Genomic DNA, 9,170 nt, shown 5'->3' with positions numbered 1-9,170 from the left:
GTCAATGATAACCAAGAGTATAATGAACTCATAGGAAGTTAAGTTTAATTAGCTTGATACAACAAGGAGATGCTTATTATAAGATTTAGGCTTACATTGGGCATTTTAAAGGTACTTTCAAGGAAATGAACTTATTTGAAAATGAATGCTATGAAGAAATAAAGACAGTTCAGCAATTAGGCTCCTAAATCTTTAATCTGGAGATAGGAAAGCCAAATTGGGCATTAAGAATGATTGATGAATTTTTTTTAGCAGCCTATAGAAATACCCAACGTTGGTGTTCTGTTGTAAACACAACAGCATGGGTGGTAAAAGGATTCATTTTCATTCTCTCAGTATATTCCCCCCCCCTGAATCTTTACAATGACCCCATGTGGATACTATCATTATCCCAACTGTAGGCAAGGGGAGACTGCATAACTTAGTGCTGTCCAGCTAGTAAGTGATAAAGCCAAGGTCTAAACTGTGGTAGTGTCACCACAGTCATGTTTTCTGAGATACTTTGCTTCTCTGTAGCATCTGTGTTGTCATCCTTGCCTTAGAACTCCTCTTAGAGAGGAAAATGAGTAAGTGTATCACATGCAATGGTCCAGGATGAGAGAATTCGTGTTAAACTTTGTTTCCAGTGCCAAGTTCTACCTGATTCCGAATGGAATTGCTGTGTGGATGAAGCTGCCAACAAGCACCGCTGCTGAAGTGAGTTGAAGGAAAACCATAATTTACTGTCCCAATTGACACCTGGGACTAGGAGTTGTCATTATTCTTTGTTTAGTCACTGCTGAGTGCTTTTAGGTGACAGTCCCAAGTTCCAAGAGACTCAGCATAGATTTCCTTAGAGAATGCAGGCATTGATTTCGAGCTTCCCATAACTTGTGCTGCTATTCCTCAGAAAATGCCTACATGCCAGGACCCTAGGCCACTTTCCTTTATTTTCTTCACTGGAGCAGAGAAAACCTGCCCAGTCTCTTTTTATTATGACACTTCTGAGGTTCTTACCACACTAATTCAGATGAGAGCCGATGAAAAAGAAGCTTTGTGGTTATTAAAGTGAGAGTTGCTATATTTCCGATTCTGAATTATTACATCAGTATCCAGACATGAGGACCACAGGAGTAGCTTCAAGGCACAGCTTCCCTAGATGTGCTGACTGTTCCTGTGTGTTCTGACCATTTGGTTCTGCCATGAAATCTTAACAGTATATGTGATGTGTTCTGTGTGGATGACTTATTGCAGGATAATAACACTTTCATTATCAGACAATTATATTTTAGTGGACATTTATGCATTATTTAATAATATACCCTATACTTGATGTTTAAAACCTTTAATAAATTAATTTAGCCCTTTAATTGAATGATCCTAGACTACGTCCTATTTTTCCTATGTTGTCAAGAATTAGAAGATTTACAAACTGTTAGAGATATTATGGAGATGAGTCATATCTCTGGTAGTGGAGTAGACAAAATGCACTTTAAGAAATTTTGGACTTGGGGATTCCATTGATGGCTGGAATCAAAAGCCCAAGAAGCCATAGTGTAAAATTCCCAGATGCTCATTCACCAAGAAAATGAACTTCTTTTCAGTGTTCACCAACAAGATCAAATCACATTTGCAGCTTCTCTAGAATGCCTTCAGGACACAATTTTTATTTTCACTAGATCAGACTTTCCAGTTTCAAAAACTATCAACATCAAATGGAAATATATTTGTTTTGAAGAAAGACAAAGAAAGAGGTGAAGAAGGGTGTGAATAAGAGGAAATGGAATGGATGCGGAACAGGAGGAGGAAGGCACAAAAGCTAAGGGTGGAGGAGGGAAAGGAAGGATGAGAAGAACAGAAAGAGGCAGCCACCACCAGTGTGCTTCTAAAAACATGTTATACATAATTTTAAAGTTTCCCAGAATCTTGTCCCCCTTCTGTTGTTTTTTGTGTGGTTGTGATATAATGTAATTATGACAATGTGCATTTCTTTAAAAATTTTTATTGTTAGAAAAATGTTAGCATCAGAAAACAGAAAGCCACATACTAAGGGCCACATGCCTTCCTTCGAGACCATCTGGCTTGTCTTTACCCTGATGCCAGACCAGGAATCACCATATCTATTTGTAAATGCACGGTACCCAAAGAATAGGTAACTTTCCCATTTACCGCCCCCCTCAAAAAGTGATTGCATCTTTGCCACTTAGCTTCTGCTCTGAAACATTGGGAAAACAATCACTAGCATAAGAGGAGCTCATAGCAGGGAAGATGGGGAAAGCAAACAGCCAAAAATGTGTGTGTCCAAGTAGAGACATACAGACTACTTGAAAAGGATTCTCATAGAAGAGATAACGTGAGTGAATTGTTCCTTGCGGGGAAGAGTAGGTTGCCCAGGAGTAGAGAAAGGATATTATAATTAAAAGGAGCACAATTCCTGCAAAACAATAAACCAACCCAAGCCTTGGTCACAAATTAACCACTGTTGTATCATCCAAATGAATTCTCTTTGCCAGGACTGTGGAAAGGACACAGTAAGGACAGCTTGTTTCTTTTGTAGTTTCTCAGGTGTTGGTTGGAACAAAGACATGGGTTAATGTCAACTGGGGGCCAAAACCACCTTTCAGACTTAGTTACTCCTTACGTGGTGATAGATGGGTAGATGCTGCTTTTGTGGCTGAAACCCATGTCTGCTCTGCTTGTGCTTCCTCACAGTATGGTGGGTGGCTTCTAAGAGCAGGCCTTGCAAGTGAACACGCATAGATTGTGTAATCCAATTTGACCTAGCCACGTGAGACACGTGGTGTGACTTCACTGCCAACACATGCTATTTCATATTCAAGGGGAATGGTCACTCTGAGTGGGGGCATGGCAAAGGTACACTATAACAAGAGTGCGTGGACTGGAAGACATTGTGAGCATCTTCAGAGACACAGACGCCATCTGTCCTGGCAATGAGTACAATTGGTTTTTAGGTTATAGGGACTGACTGGTGGCTGACTGCCATGACAGAGTGGTCCAGTGAAAACCTTCAGACTAGGCCCAGATGGCTTACAAGAGAGACAATATGATCTGTTCCATATTTTCCTTGGCTCCAGAGACGTTTCTAGATATAGATCTAGTACCTCTTCCATTTAGAGACACAAAGGCAAGAGCAAAAGAGCTTGTTGGTCCAAAGGGTGGGAGGACATGACAGTGGGCCAGCATGAGCATCTAAGACTAGGACCAAAGGGAATCTATCAGGACAGGGCGGGCTGCAGACCTCAGGGCCGTTTCCTGCTGTCTCTGCACGCTCCTGTGGCAGCTGAGATATGTCCAGGGGCAGTGAGTGAACTACAGAGGATGGGAAGAGGGCTGCCAGGCTGCTCAGGAGTCATGTGGTGACAGTGGTTTCTCCATCTGTGGCATTTAGACTCCAATCAGGCCTAGAAACATCGTCATGGCAACTTGCCCATCTGCACCACTGAGCTGAGACAGGATTCCCTTAGTAACGGAGGAGCTGGGAGATGATGCTTAAAATAATCTTTTATGCCCAGACAGAAATGCCTTTGCAGTTTTATTAGCCATGTCGCACCATGGGGCCTGACTTTCGCACTCACTTTATAACAAAATGGAAAAAATGGCTTTTTAATGTGAGGATTTCATTGTCTCCACTGCACAAAGCTTACATCCCACTGAAGGCAATGAATATCACACCTAAGTTTCTAGAGTTGCTGGTCACTATTACATAAATTTCCTCCGAATAGAACAGGCAGTCTCCCTCTGAAATTACTGTGCTTCATCTAATCTCTTTTCAATATCCTACTGCAGTCCTAGCAGTCTCTCGGTAGTAAAAATAGTTATGCTAAATAAGAGTTTAACACATAGGTCATTTAGCTTGACAGTTCCTTCCATCTGATGGCCCTCCTTGTTCATGGCTCCCCTCCAATTTTCCCTCAGCTGTGGCTCTGTCTCCTGCATGAGTGCTTTTGTGACTGATAACCCTGGCTATTGATTCCTCTCCTCTCCTAACATTTGCCATGCCCTTCCATGACTGCACCCTCATTTAACAGTGAGAAGACTCGAGTTCTCAAACCATCGCCTCTCAGTAAAACTTGGCTCTCAGGGTCAGGATGGTATCTCAAAGGTTATAAGCTTACTTAGCCTGGGTAGGGGTGGTAGCTCAGAGGTTACATGCTTGCTTAGCCTGCAACCAGCCCTGGGTTCAGTCCCCAGCAAAACAAAGCAACTGTAGTTAAGGCAAGCTGTAAACCCTCTAAGCCTCTTTCTCCTCTACCGTCTTTATCCCCCACGATACTCATGTATCTCTGACAGTTGGTGACCTTACAATCTTTTTGCCTCCTCCTCCACAAGAACCCTCCTTTCAAATGGTTTCTCAAGGTAGTCCAAGTTATTCCCCAGGCAAGATAGATTATTGATCCAGCCCTTAGTTACCTCTCAGGGTTGAGCCTGGGCCTGTATTGCTGAAGACACTACCCACTTATGACACAGGACTCTGATGGTTTAAGTTAGATCTGCCTTGAAAGCCTCTCTCCTGAAGTTAACTTTCATGGTTCCAGAAAATACTATACAAGCCTTCGAGGCAGGAAGCAGTTAAATAGTTCTAGTCAGCTGCAACACCTACGAGTCGGTGGGAACTACCAGCAAGGTAGCATATGGGAAATGGTGCAAGAAGTGCCACACACACGTAGGTGGCAGTCAACAGTGGACTTAAGTCACACTCAATGGAAGGTTGCTCCTGGGAAACATAAACTCCTCTTTAAAATTTATTTGTCTGAGTCTTTTGCCCGCCTGTATGTGTATCACCCACATGTCTGTGCCCAAGGAGACCAGAAGAACCCTGGAACTGGAGTTATGCATGCTTGCAAGCCACCACACAGATGCTGGGAATTGAACCTGAGTCCTCTACAAGGACAAGTTCTCTTAACTGCTGAGCCATCTCAGGGAAACACGATGTGGGGTCCAATGTTGATTGGCAGAGAGAGAGAGAGAGAGAGAGAGAGAGAGAGAGAGAGAGAGAGAGAGAGAGAGGCTCAATCCTTCCTCAGTGGTCTCCAGTGCTAACCCTTGTGACAATACTGATAGACCATTCTGTTGCAAATAATGATTCATATGTCTCCATTTTCCAGAAGAGGAGCCTGGGTCAGAGTGGATAGTGGCTAGCTAGCTGGGGGAGGGGTCTGCCTGACTTCAAAGCTCTCACTGGTAACCATAATGATTCTGCTCTTTCAGGAGGTCAGACCAGCTTGCTGTTCAGTTTTCTAGAATGAATCAATGCACTTGTGAAAATGAACTGGGATCTGGAGAACTAGTTCAGCTTAGCTCACGTTGACTCAAAGATTAAACAAAGAACCCGGCAGAGCTGCAGCTCTGTTCAATGATATTTTTAGTCACTTTCAATTCATTTGCTTCATATTAAATTGTAAATTAATTATAAACTAATCTGAGAGATTATGAAATTATTTTCTCAACCTAATTCAGTCCCTGCGGGCATACATGTTTTTAATATTCCACACTGCAGTTCACCTGTATTTGACATTTGGCCTTCTGATTGCTTTCCATGATGGGAGGATTGAGATCCCAGGGGATCCTGGCATCGCCAGTGGTTTACCTTTGCGTTATTAATATATGCAGGAAGTCCTTTCCAGCATTTTTACATTACTTGGGGGAGGGGATTCATTCAATGCATAAGAGGGGAGAAAATATCTTCCTTTTGAAATGTACCAAGTCTTAGAATCATCAGGGAAATAAATTTCTTTTTTTGGAAACCTTATCTTGACCATCTAGATGGGAGTGATGATGAGGGGACTGGTATCTTGTCATCCTAAAGGGAACCTTTCCAATTCTATTCTGCTTGTCAGCTTCACAGAAGCCAAGGCCAATGACTATATGTGCATATATAATACACAGAGGACATTACATGCCAGACAAAACCTGCATATGTAATATTTTTAATCCTTCTCCCTCATGTCACAAATTCCAGGCAAGATTCCAGAGAAGATTCTAGAACTTGAAGTCATATTTCCTTTTCAAAAAAACGGTTTTTGTTTTTGTTTTTGTCTTTTTTTTTCCTTCAGGGAAGTTATAGTTTCAGCACCCTGTTCTGGTCTCAGATATCAACTAGCTGGGTCAGACTGTAGGTTCATGATTGCCTATGAATTTACACTGGAGTTTTAAAGTCACAAACCACTCTAATGGGACTGGAGAGATGGCTTACTGGGGAAGCACGCTTGCTGCATTTCCAGAGGACCTGAGTTCAGTTCTCAACATCCACACTAGGCAGGCAAGTCGCAACTCTAGGTGGCTTCCGAGGGCACCACCCCCACCCACATAGTATATGTTCATACAGACATATACACACAAGTAAAAATAAAATAAACCTTAGAGCACCACACATTTATCTAGGCAGGATACACCCAGAAAACCTCAGTCAACCTGGGTGAGGTACATTACCCATTCTAAGGACCCCAAACCCGCATCCCCACCAAAGAAAGGGTGTGTAATACAATTAAACATTTCAACAATTTTGTGTGATGATCTCCTTAAATACAGAAGGCTTAAGAATATTCGAGTAAAAATCTCCTGGTCAACAGAGTAATCTCAGGCCTAAGTGGAAACCTAACATTCCATTTGGGCCAGGCCATTCACTTGGCCAAGGGAGGGCTCACCATGCTGAATAGGCAGACAGAATAACTAGTCCCGTAATTAAACTACTGTGTCTGTGTGTCTGACCTCCACTCCACCATTAAATGATGTGGTGTTCCTGCTTCTCTCCTTCACCCTTTTCCTCCAGGGGGCTGTGCAGTTTTACAGCTGGTCTGCCCTGGGGTATTGCTTTGAATTCTAATAAAACTGTCCTTGAGTTCCAGTATGTGCCCATGCTTATTTCTTTAACGAGGCTAAGAACTCCAAAAGGGGGTCTCGATTTCCCCTGTATCACGACCTTTAAACTCAGCGAAGTGGGTACCTTGGGCGAGCACTGTCAGACTATGCCCCCAAGAGAACACAACACACACAATAGAGTTAGTATAAGAGGTTTATTGGGGTGGAGGAAAGGAAAGGAGGAGATTGGAAGAGTAAAAGACCCTCTCCCAAGTGGGGACATAGAAGAGGCAGGCAGGCAGACAGACAGACAGACGGACGGACAGATAGACAGCGAGAAACAGCAACAGAGGAACAAGAAGAAGCAAGAGAGGCAAGAGAGGGGACTGTGACTGACAGGCACTTTTAAAGGGTGCTCAAGTCACATAACCGAGGGTGGAAAGGCACCTGCTGACAGTTGATGATACAACCACTTTGGTGGTCCAGGCAGGCTGGCCATGGAGGCAGGAACTAACAAAACTTGCTCAACAAAGCACACTTAGGGGGCTGGAGCAATTGCTCTGCAGGTAAAAGCACTTGTTTCTTTAGAGGATGGAGGTTTGACTCCCAGCACCCACATGCTGGCTCACGACCAACCCTAGGTAGCTCCAATTTCTGGGAATACAACACCCTCTTCTGAATTATGTGGTCCCCAGGCATGCAGAAGATACACTTACATATATGCAAGCAAAACGCTAATGTGCATACAAATATTTTTTTAAAATAACATTTACATCCATTTTGACACTGACAAAGATAGGCGACTAGAATTTGGGGGATAGGTGTATGTTATCAGATAATACAAGATTTTCGGAAAAGTTTCATGAAGTTTTTGTTTTCCTCCCAGAATGTATTAGCAGCGCATATGATGCCCTGTAATTCTTCCCAATAGGCACAGTGTCCAGTTTTAGGTTTACATGTTGACAAAGCATAATTTCCTTTATTCACCTCAGGTTTTCAGGGAAGCTCCACTGCGTGCTCTGTTACAGGCAGCAAGACAAGCACAACTTGGTCTTATCATTGACCAACATGAGGAGGGTTGCTCAGGCACATCACTCAGGTGTGGACAGGATCTCGACTTGCTCTGTAGGCAAGAATTTCAGGAGGGGTCATTAGCTGGGGGTTTGTTAAGGAAATGACAGTCCCACATACCCACGAGGTAGGTGGGGCACACACCCAAGTGTAGATGGCGAGCAGATAAACATGGTAGAAACCAGGAATGTCAATCACACCAGGCTGTCTCCTCAGTGTAGGAACTGCACACCCCTTTTCCACCCAGAAGGCTGGGTGTGGGTGTCGTTAATGTTCTGGAGACCTTAGCTGTAAGGCCAGGCATCACCCAAATCCCCCATAATGATTTATCCCAGACTCTCCCTCTCTAGACCTTTATCTTTAGCTTTGTTTCTCAGTCAATAGAACGCATCCTTAGGGAACGTCACACATACTTTATATCCTGTTGACCTCTATACGGCCTTAGTCAGAGACCACACCAGATCCCAGGCCCTTATGCTATAGAACTTGTCACACCACATGCACTTTGCAACAGAGTTCCAATGTAATCACCCCTTAAGCTTTATTGTGCAAATGGGATTGATAACTGCTACTAGGAAACTTTTTTTCCAGAATTATACTGCATTTAAATATACCTAAATTAAATTATCTGGTGTCGGAGTCCAGAAGTTTGAACCAGCCCAACTAAGTCAGTCTGTACTGAATTTCCTTCTTACCTCGTGTGGATCATTCCCCTGCCGGCTGTTACACTTACACCCAAGGGGTCGGTGGGGGCACACATCCAAGAGCTGCCATAGTCACTTGGGAAGAACACCCTTCAGTTTGTGGCGTTGTCTACAGGCTGTGTGGTGTGCTCCAGGTTCCCAGATTTTGTGAGCTGTCAAGTCATGCTGGGGTAGGCATTGCAACTGTGTGTGAGTTGTTTCTGCTATTGTAAGGAACCTCTCTCCTATGTTCCTGTAAGGAACCCCAATAAAATTCAATGGTCCACCAAGTTGGACCTCGGTGGAATGGAACTTTAGTCTCCCATGAGCGCCATATCTGGGGTGAGTTGACGAGTGTAGCATCTCCCCAGGAAAACCTTTGTCACACAGCAATTTCATTAAATTTTGATCCTTCCAAGTCCATGTCCTTTTAATACGCTTGGTGACAAATCACAAAACATCCATGAAGGGCTTCCACTTTATTTCCATTTAAAATCAGCCCCCACCCCAGAAGAGTAAGCCTGTCTTCATGTTTGCAGTGGGATAGTGGCTTTCCCCCATGGAGCATTGTTCTTCCAAAAACATTAAAAAATGATTGACAGACACAGCTATTCAGAC

This window comes from Myodes glareolus, chromosome 4 (assembly GCF_982192425.1).
Source record: "Myodes glareolus chromosome 4, mMyoGla1.1, whole genome shotgun sequence".
In the NCBI taxonomy this organism is placed as follows: domain Eukaryota; kingdom Metazoa; phylum Chordata; class Mammalia; order Rodentia; family Cricetidae; genus Myodes; species Myodes glareolus.
The sequence above is the reverse complement of the archived record's forward strand: the minus strand, read 5'-3'. Positions refer to the sequence as shown.